General features: G+C 46.2%; 1 long non-coding RNA gene across 1 annotated transcript; it reads right to left on the bottom strand.

Annotated features, from left to right (window-relative positions):
- Positions 1-5370: 5370 nt before the first annotated feature.
- LOC147960170 (uncharacterized) lies at positions 5371-8537 on the bottom strand. Its single transcript, XR_015611712.1, has 3 exons — positions 8052-8537; positions 7006-7080; positions 5371-5691 (listed from the first exon to the last, which is right to left on the bottom strand). It is a non-coding gene; the product is annotated as an uncharacterized LOC147960170 (long non-coding RNA).
- Between the last annotated feature and the right edge of the window lie 4575 nt (positions 8538-13112).

Genomic DNA, 13112 nt, shown 5'->3' with positions numbered 1-13112 from the left:
ATGGTGGTTGTTAAACATTGAGAATGGTTGACAGCATTCTCAATCCCAATTAAGCATCATCATTAAACAAACCCAACAAAATTAATTTAGGGTAACATGTTGAGATTCACATGATAATCCAGGTACTAGATACTCAAGATGTCCATAACCGGAGACACGGCTAACCATGATTAGTTTATTCCACTCTGCAGAGGTTTGCGCACTTTCCCCACAAGACTCGATCGCCTCCGTTTGGTTTCTCGCACTACATGGTGTTTGAGAAGACGGATGACCGAGACATAGTCTTTCAGAAGCGCTAGCACCTTACGATCGGGTAGACCGTACCACCTACATCCCCTACATCTGCTAGTCTACCACTGTAAGAGTTCGCACGACTTAGTCAACTATGCTAGAGCCCATAATAGCTTGTGGCTGCACACAGAAGTTTCTAGTATGAATAGTCTCATGATCCCTTTGAGCCTGGGTGGCGGTCCAAAAGAAAACAGGCAAGTCCTGGAATACCCAGGTGCCTCAATCCACCCAGATGTGTGTTTAAGTTGCCACCTTAGATAAACTATTAATTAACAAACTCACATCTGTCATGGATATCACTCACCCAATCCACGTCTACTAGCATAGCATGGCATAATAAGCAAACGTAGAAGTAACTCCCAAAGTTTTGATAATAAACAGGTAATAGGTAATACCTCAACTACTTCCCATCCCACAATTTAATTAGATCCTAATCATGCAGTGTGTGAGGATTGATCTAATGCAATAAAATTGGGTAGTAGGAAAGGTATGATCAAAGAGTTACTTGCCTTGCTGATGATCCGGGAAACCTAGTGATTCGAAGTAACAAGCGGCGCACTCCGGGTACTCTATCGGAAACAAACAAACAAGCATACAATAAGTACTCATCTAATGCACGGGTAAAACTTAAATAAGAGATCTAACCAGAAGGTTCAACTTAAGAACTCCGGTTTGCAAAAAGAATCAAATCGAACGAAACAACGAAAGTCAAACGACGAAAGAAAACAACTTCGTTTTACTAATCTGGATCTAGGGTAAATTTTACAGTAGCAAAAACTTGTTTAAGTTGATTAAACGGATAAAGGGTTTCGAGACGAAACTCTAGGCGCTTGAATCGCCTGATTCCGATAAACGAGCGAAAAGTTATACTAAAAAGAAAATTGGATCAGGAATCGCGATCAGACAAATCACGGATTAAATCCGAGAAAAAGAAAAACGACGAACGTTCGCTAGAACAAACGAACGAACGGACGAACGCTCGCTATTTAAATAAACCGGAAAAACCGATCTATTTAAAAAAACGAATCTAAAAAAACCGACGAAAAACCGACGGAAAAACCGAACGGTTTTTCGAAAAAAAAACACCGGCACGGAAATCGAGGCGGCGGCGGACCTCGGGCGGCGTGCGGCATCCGGCGGCGGCGGCTTGCGGCGGCTTGGGGCTGGCTAGGGTTTCGGCTGGGCCTTCCCCCGGCTATATATAGCCTAACGGGCCGGGAGTCCTAGTCGGACACGGCCCTAGGTCGGTTCGTTTTTTTAATAATTACGCGCAGAAAAAAATAAAAAAAAATACTAAACGGACTCCAAAAATCCTGAAATAAATTTTCCCGGGCTTCTAAAATCAAGCCGCACGAGGTGAACATTTATTTGGGGCCTAAATGCAATTTTGAAAAATGCACATTTTTCCTAAATTCAAATAAAATAACGAAAAACTCTGAAATAAAATCTTATTTGATTTTATCATTAAATCCTCAATATTTCTTTATTTGGGGAAAGTCATTTTATTCCCTCTCTCATATTTTTGTAATAGAAATAATTGATGATAAAATAATTAAAATCAAATGATTCTATTCTCAAAATTTGAGAAAACTCAAATATGAAAATAACGAAATCCCCAACTCTCTCCGTGGGTCCTTGAGTTGCGTAAAATTTCTAGGATCAAAACCAAACGTAAATAAAATATGATATGCAATGATAATCTAATGTATAACATTCCAAATTGAAAATTTGGGATGTTACATGAATATTCTTGCCACAATAAAGAGAATTACATGGATGAATATGTTAGGTAGCATTCCACATCAAAAATTCTGTTTTTATCATTTACCTACTCGAGAACGAATAGGAATTAAGCTTTGGGATGCTTGATACGTATCCAACGTATCTATAATTTTTGATTGTTCCATGCCATTATATTATCAATCTTGGATGTTTAATATGCATTAATATGCTATTTTATATGATTTTCGGGACTAACCTATTAACCTAGAGCCCGGTGCCAGTTTTCTGTTCTTTCCTTGTTTTTGAGTTTTACATAAAAGGAATACCAAACGGAGTCCAATTGACATGCCAATTTTTGATGATTTTTTATGGACCAAAAGAAGCCCCCGGAGTAAAATAGTTGGGCCAAAAGAGTCTCGAGCCATCCACGAGGGTGGAGGGCGCGCCCCCTGCCTCGTGGACGACTCGGAGACCCCCCTGACGTGAGACCGACGCCAAAAATTCCTATAAAGACAGAAACTCTCGAAAAGAAATCTAGATCGGGAGTTCCGCCACTGCAAGCCTCTATAGCCACCAAAAACCAATCGGGGCCCTGTTCCGGCACCCTGCCGAAGGGGGGATCCATCACCGGTGGCCATCTTCATCATCCTGGCACTCTCCATGACGAGGAGAAAGTAGTTCATCCTTGGGGCTGAGGACATGTACCAGTAACTATGTGTTTGATCCCTCTCTCTCTCTCTCTCGTGTTCTTGATATGGCACGATCTTGATGTACCGCGAGCTTTGCTATTATAGTTGGATCTTATGATGCTTCTCCCCCTCTATCTTCTTGTAATGGATTGAGTTTTCCCTTTGAAGTTATCTTATTGGATTGAGTCTTTAAGGATTTGAGAACACTTGATGTATGTCTTGCATGTGCTTATCTGTGGTGACAATGGGATATTCACGTGATCCACTTGATGTATGTTTCGGTGATCAACTTGTGAGTTCTATGACCTTGTGAACTTATGCATAGGGGTTGGCACACGTTTTCGTCTAGACTCTCCGGTAGAAACTTTGGGGCACTCTTTGAAGTTCTTTGTGTTGGTTGAATAGATGAATATGAGATTGTGTGATGCATATCGTATAATCATACCCGCGGATACTTGTGGTGACATTGGAGTATCTAGGTGACATTAGGGTTTTGGTTGATTTGTGTCTTAAGGTGTTATTTTACTACGAACTCTAGGGCTATTTGTGACACTTATAGGAATAGCCCAATGGATTGATCGAAAAGAATAACTTTGAGGTGGTTTCGTACCCTACAATAATCTCTTCGTTTGTTCTCCGTTATTAGTGACTTTGGAGTGACTCTTTGTTGCATGTTGAGGGATTGTTACATGATCTAATTATGCTATCCTTGTTGAGAGAACTTGCACTAGTGAAAGTATGAACCCTAGGCCTTGTTTCAACGCATTGCAATACCGTTTTCATTCACTTTTATCATTAGTTACCTTGCTGCTTTTATATTTTCAGATTACAAAAACCTATATCTACCATCCATATTGCACTTGTATCACAACCTCTTCGCCGAACTAGTGCACCTATACAATTTACCATTGTATTGGATGTGTTGGGGACACAAGAGACTCTTTGTTATTTGGTTGCAGGGTTGTTTGAGAGAGACCATCTTCATCCTACGCCTCCCACAGATTTATAAACCTTAGGTCATCCGCTTGCGGGAATTTTGCTACTGTCGTACAAACCTCTGCACTTGGAGGCCCAACAACGTCTACAAGAAGAAGGTTGTGTAGTAGACATCAATTGGCGAAGAGATGGTGATACAACTGTAGTAATGATAATAGATATTGATTTTTGTAATAGGGTTCTGAAGGAAATATGCCCTAAAGGCAATAATAAAGTTGTTATTTATATTTCCTTATATCATGATAAATGTTTATTATTCATGCTAGAATTTTATTAACCGGAAACTTAGTACATGTGTGAATGCATAGACAAACAGAGTGTCCCTAGTATGCCTCTACTTGACTAGCTCGTTAATCAAAGATGGTTAAGTTTCCTACCATGGTCATGTGTTGTCATTTGATGAATGGGATCACATCATTAGAGAATGATGTGATGGACTAGACCCATCCGTTAGCTTAGCACTATGATCGTTTAGTTGATTGCTATTGCTTTCTTCATGACTTGTACATGTTCCTATGACTATGAGATTATGCAACTCCCGAATACCGGAGGAACACTTAGTGTGCTATCAGACGTCACAATGTAACTGGGTGATTATAAAGATGCTCTACAGGTGTCTCTGATGGTGTTTGTTGAGTTGGCATAGATCGAGATTAGGATTTGTCACTCCGATTGTCAGAGAGGTATATCTGGGCCCTCTCGATAATGCACATCACTATAAGCCTTGGAAGCAATGTGACTAATGAGTTAGTTGTGGGATGATGCATTACGGAACGAGTAAACATACTTGCCGGTGATGAGATTGAACTAGGTATGATGATACCGACGATCGAATCTCGGGCAAGTAACATACCGATGATAAAGGGAACATCATATGTTGTTGTGCGGTTTGACCGATAAAGATCTTCATAGAATATGTAGGAACCAATATGAGCATCCAGGTTCCGCTATTGGTTATTGACCGGAGATGTGTCTCGGTCACGTCTACAAAGTTCTTGAACCTGTAGGGTCCGCACGCTTAACGTTAGATGACGATATGTATTATGAGTTATGTGATTTGATGTACCGAAGGTTGTTCGGAATCCCAGATGAGATAACGGACATGAATAGGAGTCTCGAAATGGTCGAGACATAAAGATTCATATATTGGAAGGCTACATTCGGACACCGGAATGGTTCGGGTCGTTTCGGAGTACCGGGGGTTACCGGACCCCCCCCCCCTCCAGGAAGTTATTGGGACTCATGGGCCTAATGGTGGAAGAGAGGAGGCAGGCCAAGGTGTGGCATGCACCCCCCTAGCCCAAACCGAATTGGACTAGGTCGGCCCCCTTTCCTTCTCTTCTTCCTCTCCTTCCTTCTTCTCCTACTAGGACTAGGAAAGGGGGGAACCTACTATACGGGGGAGGGGGGCACCCCATAGACACACAAGTTGATCTTTAGTCGTGTGGGTGCCCCCCTCCACAGTTACACACCTCGGTCATATCGTTGTAGTGCTTAGGCGAAGCCCTGCGTCGGTAACTTCATCATCATCATCAACACGCCGTCGTGCTGACGGAACTCACCCTCGGCCTCAGCTGGATCAAGAGTAGGGGGACGTTGTGACGCCCGCAATTTAATCGTACACTAATCATACACGCAAACGTGTACGATCAAGATCAGGGACTCACGGGAAGATATCACAACACAACTCTACAAATAAAATAAGTCATACAAGCATCATATTACAAGCCAGGGGCCTCGAAGGCTCGAATACAAGAGCTCGATCATAAACGAGTCAGCGAAAGCAACAATATCTGAGTACAGACATAAGTTAAACAAGTTTGCCTTAAGAAGGCTAGCACAAACTGGGATACAGATCGAAAGAGGTGCAGGCCTCCTGCTTGGGATCCTCCTAACTACTCCTGGTCGTCGTCAGCGGGCTGCATGTAGTAGTAGGCACCTCCCGAGTAGTAGTCGTCGTCAACGGTGGCGTCTCGCTCCTGGGCTCCAACGTCTGGTCGCAGCAATCGGGTATAGAAAGGGGGAAAAGAGGGAGCAAAGCAACCGTGAGTACTCATCCAAAGTACTCGCAAGCAAGGAGCTACACTACATATGTATGCATTCATATCAAATGGAATAAGGGTATCATATGTGGACTGAACTGCAGAATACCGGAATAAGAGGGGGATAGCTAATCCTTTCGAAGACTACGCTTCTGGTAACCTCCATCTTGCAGCAGGAGAAGAGAGTAGATGATAAGTTCACCAAGTAGCATCGTGTAGCATAATCCTAACCGATGATCCTCCCCTCGTCGCCCTGTGAGAGAGCGATCACCGATTGTATCTGGCACTTGGAAGGGTGTGTTTTATTAAGTATCCGGTTCTAGTTGTCATAAGGTCAAGGTACAACTCTAAGTCGTCCTGTTACCGAAGATCACGGCTATTCGAATAGATTAACTTCCCTGCAGGGGTGCACCACATTTCCCAACACGCTCGATCCCCTTTGTCCGGACACACTTTTCTGGGTCATGCCCGGCCTCGAAAGATCAACACGTCGCAGCCCTACCTAGGCACAACAGAGAGGTCAGCACGACGGTCAAAATCCTATGGCGCAGGGGTCTGGGCCCATCGCCCATTGCACACCTGCACGTTGCGTACGCGGCCGGTGAGCAGACCTAGCAACCTCCATTACAAAGGAAGTTGCGTTATGCGGTCCAACCCGGCGCGCGCCGCTCAGTCGCTGACGTCACGAAGGCTTCGGCTGATACCACGATGTCGAGTGCCCATAACTGTCCCCGCGTAGATGGTTAGTGCGTATAGGCCAGTGGCCAGACTCAGATCAAATACCAAGATCTCGTTAAACGTGTTAAGTATCCACGAACGCCGACCAGGGCCAGGCCCACCTCTCGCCTAGGTGGTCTCAACCTGCCCTGTCGCTCCGCCACAAAGTAACAGCCGGGGGCCGTCGGGAACCCAGGCCCACCTCTACCGGGATGGAGCCACCTGCCCCTTCAGCCCCCATCTCCGAACATTATCATAAGTAATGTAACAGTATCAAGTATATAGCATATGCCCGTGATCACCTCCCGAAGTGATCACGACCCAGTAGTATAGCATGGCAGACGAACAAGAGTGTAGGGCCACTGATGATAATCTAGCATCCCATACTAAGCATTTAGGATTGCAGGTAAGGTATCAACAGTTGTAGCAACAATTACAGGATATGCATCAGAATAGGATTAACGAAAAGCAGTAACATGCTACTCTACTCTAATGCAAGAAGTAGAGAGAAGAGTAGGCGATTTCTGGTGATCAAAGGTGGGGCTTGCCTGGTTGCTCTGGCAAGAGAGAGGGGTCGTCAACACCGTAGTCGTACTGGGTAGCAGCGGCGTCGGTCTCGGTGTCTAGCGAGGCAAGAGGGGGAATAAACAATAAATATAATGCAAACAAATGCATGACGATGTATGACATGACAAAGCGTGATGCTAGGTGTGCCCTAACGCGGTATGAGGTGGTACCGGTGAAGGGGGGAAACATCCGGGAAAATATCCCCGGTGTTTCGCATTTTCGGGTAGATGAACCGGAGGGAAAAAGTTGCATGTTTTCTATTCTAGGGATAGGTGGCGGACGAACGAACCGCGTATTCGGATCCGTCTCGTCGTTCTGAGCAACTTTCATGTACAAAGATTTTCGATCCGAGCTACGGATGAATTTCTACAATTTTCCAAAGTTTCGAAATATTTTCTGGAATCCCTGAAAATTGGCTAAGTCCTCAGTTTTAAACATCACTTAATTGTTTTGCAGAGGCCATAGCTAGCATTCTGTACATCCTTTGAATTAGTGCTTTATATCAAATCTGGGCGCGCACACACTACACACTACACGGACACTCTACACAGGGCCGGCCAGAGGCACATAGCCGGCCACACACGGCCATGTATAAGGGCCTAGCGGCCATGGCCAAGAGCGGCAGCAACAACGAATACACAGCGGCAGCAGCAGTAGCTTGCAGCAGTACGCAGCGGCATCAGCAGTAGCGGCGGCACAGCAGCAGCCTAGCGAAGCAAGCAGCAGCAGCAGGGAGCAGCGCCGGGCACGACGTCGCGCGCGCGGACAGCGGCTGCTAGCGACGGCGGCAACGGCCGGGGTGACCAGGACGCGGCCAGGCGCCTACATGCGGTCAGGAGAGGCCGAGGGCGCGCGCGGCTGGAGCATGCGGCGCGCGCACAGACATGGACGGGCAGGGGCATGCCCATGGGTGGCTGGGCGCCCACGAGCGTGGCTGCGACCACGGAGCTCTAGTGGCCGTGACGAGCGCGGACGAAACATCTACAATGGCAAAACTAGAAGGGGCGAGGGGGGAAGCGCAGCTCACCGCGGAGCTCGGTGACGCGCTCGGGGAGGCCGGGGACGGCTCGACGGCGACGCAATCGATGGCGAGGTGCCGCAGCCGTGAGTGGAGAAGATGCCTCGATGGCGGCGATCCGGCGCTCCCACTTGATCTACTGCTTGGAATCGACGGAGATGAGGCGGGCGGAGCTCCTAGAAGTCTCCACGAGGCTCGGGGAGGTCCCGGAGCACGGCTACAAGGCGGCGGCGGCGACGGAGCTTTGGTCAACGGCTTGATCTGGAACGAGAGAGTGAGGGAGGGGTTACTCGAGGGCTAGGGTTGGGTGCGGGGTCAAAGGAGGTCGCGGGGTCGACTTGTAGTCGGGGAATGGGTGTGGATGATCGCCACGCACGACCATCGCCGGCGGATGGCAGCCACGCCCCCGCCCCTATCTCCTGTAGCGAGAGGGAGATGACGAGTGGGGGTGGCTGGGCCGCTTTTTGTTTAATGGGCCAAGTTTCCAGTAGTTTAGGTCCTTTTTTCCATTTTCTCTTTCCTGTCTTTTCTTTAATTAGAGCTTGCAAATGAATTATGTTAAATGTGCAAATTAGCACATAAATATTAGGTAATATTTTGGGCTAGTCCAACAAGTTTCAATATTTTTGTCTAGATTACATATTTATTTAAATTATATTATTTCAATAAAAGCTTTATGGGCCATTTTTAAAATAGTCTAGGGGCCTTATAATAGTCTAGGGGCATTATAATACTTTGAAAAATGTAGATTCTTTCATGAAAATTTGTTAGTGAATATTTTCAACCTAACCCACATTTGTAATTTACCATTTAAAAACTTTTATAGTTTGACTTGATTTTAAATTAGAATTTGAACAGGGTTTGAAACAACGTGAGTATACCAACAGTAAATGTGTGTGGTGACGTGGCCTCATTAGTAGAGGGTTACTGTAGCTTAATTATCTGGGCGTCACAGACGTCACCGAGCTGAACGTGTGAAGATCGTGGAGGTACCGTGCGTTTGGTACTTGATCGGTTGGATCGTGAAGACGTTCGACTACATCATCCGCGTTACTAAATGCTTCCGCTTTTGGTCTATAAGGATACGTAGACACACTCGCCCCTCTCGTTGCTATGCATCTCCTAGATAGATCTTGCGTGATCGTAGGAATTGTTTTGAAATACTGCATTCCCCAACAGTGGCATCTGAGTCAGGTCTATGCGTAGATGTTATATGCACGAGTAGAACAAAAAGAGTTGTGGGCGATAATAGTCATACTGCTTACCTGCATTTCATACTTTAATTTGGCGGTATTGTTGGATGAAGCGGCCCAGACCGACATTACATGACCGCGTTCATGAGACTGGTTCTACCAACGTGCTTCGCACACAGGTGACTAGTGGGTGTCTGTTTCTCCAACTTTAGTTGAATCGAGTGTGACTACGCCCGGTCCTTGTTGAAGGCTAAAACAGCATACTTGACGAAAAATCACTGTGGTTTTGATGCGTAGGTAAGAACGGTTCTTGCTAAGCCCGTAGCAGCCACGTAAAACTTGGAACAACAAAGTAGAGGATGTCTAACTTGTTTTTGCAGGGTATGTTGTGATGTGATATGGTCAAGACATGATTATATAAATTGTTGTATGAGATGATCATGTTTTGTAACAAAGTTATCGGCAACTGGCAGGAGCCATATGGTTGTCGCTTTATTATATGAAATGCAATCGCCATGTAATTGCTTTACTTTATCATTAAGCGGAAGCGATAGTCGTAGAAGCAATAGTTGGCGAGACGACAATGATGCTTCTTTGGAGATCAAGGTGTCAAGCCGGTGACGATGGTGATCATGACGGTGCTTTGGAGATGGAGATCAAAGGCACAAGATGATGCTGGCCATATTATATCACTTGTTTTGATCACATGTGATGTTTATCTTTTATGCATCTTATTTTGCTTAGTATGGCGGTAGCATTATAAGATGATCTCTCACTAAATTTTAAGGTATAAGTGTTCTCCCTGAGTATGCACTGTTGCTACAGTTCGTCGTGCCGAGACAACACGTGATGATCGGGTGTGATATGCTCTACGTTCACATACAACGGGTGCAAGCCAGTTTTGCACAAGCAGAATACTCAGGTTAAACTTGACGAGCCTAGCATATGCAGATATGGCCTCGAAACACTAAGGCCGAAAGGTCAAGCGTGAATCATATAGTAGATATGATCAACATAGTGATGTTCACCATTGAAAACTTCTCCATCTCACGTGATGATCGGACATGGTTTAGTTGATATGGATCACGTGATCATTTAGATGACTAGAGGGATGTCTATCTAAGTGGGAGTTCTTAAGTAATATGATTAACTGAACTTTAATTTATCATAAACTTTGTACGTGATAGTATTTTGCATGTCTATGTTGTTGTAGATAAATGGCCCGTGCTACTGTTCCTTTAAATTTTAATGCGTCCCTAGAGAAAACTAAGTTGAAAGATGATGATAGCAACTACACGGACTGGGTCCATAACTTGAGGATTATCCTCATTGCTGCACAGAAGAATTACGTCCTAGAAGCACCGCTAGGTGCAAAGCCCGCTGCAGGAGCAACACCAGATGTTATGAACGTCTGGCAGAGCAAAGCTGGTGACTACACGATAGTTCAGTGTGCCATGCTTTATGGCTTAGAATCGGGACTTCAGCGATGTTTTGAACGTCATGGAGCATATGAGATGTTCCAGGAGTTGAAGTTAATATTTCAAGCAAATGTCCGAATTGAGAGATATGAAGTCTCCAATAAGTTCTATAGCTGCAAGATGGAGGAGAATAGTTCTGTCAGTGAACATATATTCAGAATGTCTGGGTACCACAACCACTTGACTCAACTGGGAGTTAATCTTCCTGATGATAGTGTCATTGACAAAGTTCTTCAATCACTGCCACCAAGCTACAAAAGCTTCGTGATGAACTATAATATGCAAGGGATGGATAAGACAATTCCTGAGCTTTTCGTAATGCTAATCGCTGCGGAGGTAGAAATCAAGAAAGAGCATCAAGTGTTGATGGTCAACAAGACCACTAGTTTCAAGAATAAGGGCAAAGGGAAGAAAGGAAACTTCAAAAAGAACGGCAAACATGCAATACTAGGAAAGTGCTTATAGATAGAAGTTTACCAGTAGCGCCTGTTTATGACCCCACGCTACTGGTACTTACCAGTAGCGCTGGGTAGAAAACACGTTACTACTAGTAAATAACAACAACGTTTGTTAGGTTGGGCCGCGCTGCTGTTACATGGGCCGCAGCGCAAAAACAGTAGCCCACTTACCTGTAGCATTTGTTTCGAACGGGCGCTACAGCTGGTGGGCTTAGCAGTAGCACCGGCCTCTACCCAGCGCTACTACTAGATGAAAAGAAAACCGGCCCAAGCGCCCCCACCCCCTCACTCTCACATTATCGATCCCCTCCGCCCGACGCTGCAGCCGCGGTTAGGGTTCCTCCCCGGCCGCCTCACCCCCATCGACGGCGCCATGCGCCACCACCACGCGCGGTCGCCTCTCGCCTCCTCCGACGCTCTAGCCCCGTAAGTCCCCCTCGATCTCCTCCTCCCTGCGTGCGCCACCACTAGCTAGCTAGGCTTCGATCGATTCGCCGCGGTGGCTTGCCATGTTTTGGGATTTCGCATGGGGGAAAGGGATTTAGGGATTGCATGGTGGCTCCACGCTTCGATGCGACGTGCTCCAGGCTTGTTTCCTCGCGTGATTGGGAGAGATTAGAGAGAGGGGTTAGGTGAGAGAGAAGTATAGGCTTTTTGTTGGGCTACGGGAGCGCTGCAGGAGAGGTACAGGAGGCGGCGGGAGCTGCTAGACAGCGCGCGGTGGGAGGAGCAGCAGCGAGAGAGCAGGGAGTCGGCGGCGGGCAAGCAGAGGGCCAGGGAGAAGGGGAAGGGGAAGGAGGAGGAGAATGGCGGAGAGGGTGGCAAGTTGGTGCAGGTTCTGTCCATTTTTAGCATGTGACTGGAGAGGCAGTGTGTGTTGATGGTTTAGTGGCGTCCTTGTAGAACACGTAGTCGGTGTCGGTGCCGCCGAGCACGGCCTAGAAGAGCAGCAAGGCCGCCCAGCGAGAGCAGCCTGGGGTTAGGTGAGAGGGGTTAGGTGAGAGTAGAGAGAGGGGTTAGGTGAGGAACTAATCCAGATGCACAAGTTTGGTCAGTCAAACTTGGTCGAATCCAGGAGACAGAAAAGGAAGCGGGTAGAGGCGGTAGGGGGGATTGAGGGCAGCAGAAGGGAGCGAGTGAACTGGCCTGAGCAAGGGGGGATTAAGGGCAGCAGAAGGGCGGAGGCTTGGTTTCTTCTTCCTTGGCTGCTGTCCCTGGAGCAGTGGCGGCGGCGGCGGTGCCTAGTGTTCTAGGGTTTATAGAGGGGTTCTCTCTCTCGTCCTGCCTTGGCTTTTGTTTAGTGGCGGCAGCGGCGGTGCCTAGTGTTCTAGGGTTTAGAGATGGGTTCTCTCTCTCGATTGAACTACTTTTGCTTGTCTGCTTGCGCAATAATGGCAATATGCCATTTATCGTATTATTAGGCTTTGCTTGGGTTACATGATCTCTATTAGGTTATTGTCTGAACTGAACTACAATTTAGTTGTTATTTTGCTTGCCATGTGAACCTGATGTGTATTCTCTATGATGTGAACCTGATGTGTATATTATTCAAAACCTGATGTGTATTGAAAACTTTATGTTTACTTTTTGGATCGTTAATCCTTTAATCATATTGCTTTAGGGAAATGGCGCCACCACCGCCACCACCACCATGTCGACGATGCAAGTCAAGGTGCGCCAGCAGCCTTGCAACTGGCACGCTGTTCGGCATCTACTTCGAGTCTAGTTTTCTTCATGCGGCGGTAATAAATTATATGAAACTAGTAACCACTATTTTGTTTTTAGTGTTATTGGCATTAATGCATCGTGTATATATCATTTTGCTTTTTGTACACAGATTGTCCCATGTAATGTGTGGTCAGAATTCAACAAGCTGACCGGAGACTCTGTGACCTTTGAGGCTCCTAGGGGCCCCTACACTATGGAGGTCGAGAAAGGACA

Source organism: Triticum urartu, chromosome 7A, assembly GCF_056163025.1.
Source record: "Triticum urartu cultivar PI428250 chromosome 7A, HENAU_Tu73, whole genome shotgun sequence".
Lineage (NCBI taxonomy): Eukaryota > Viridiplantae > Streptophyta > Magnoliopsida > Poales > Poaceae > Triticum > Triticum urartu.
This window is presented reverse-complemented; position numbering and strand designations above follow the sequence as displayed.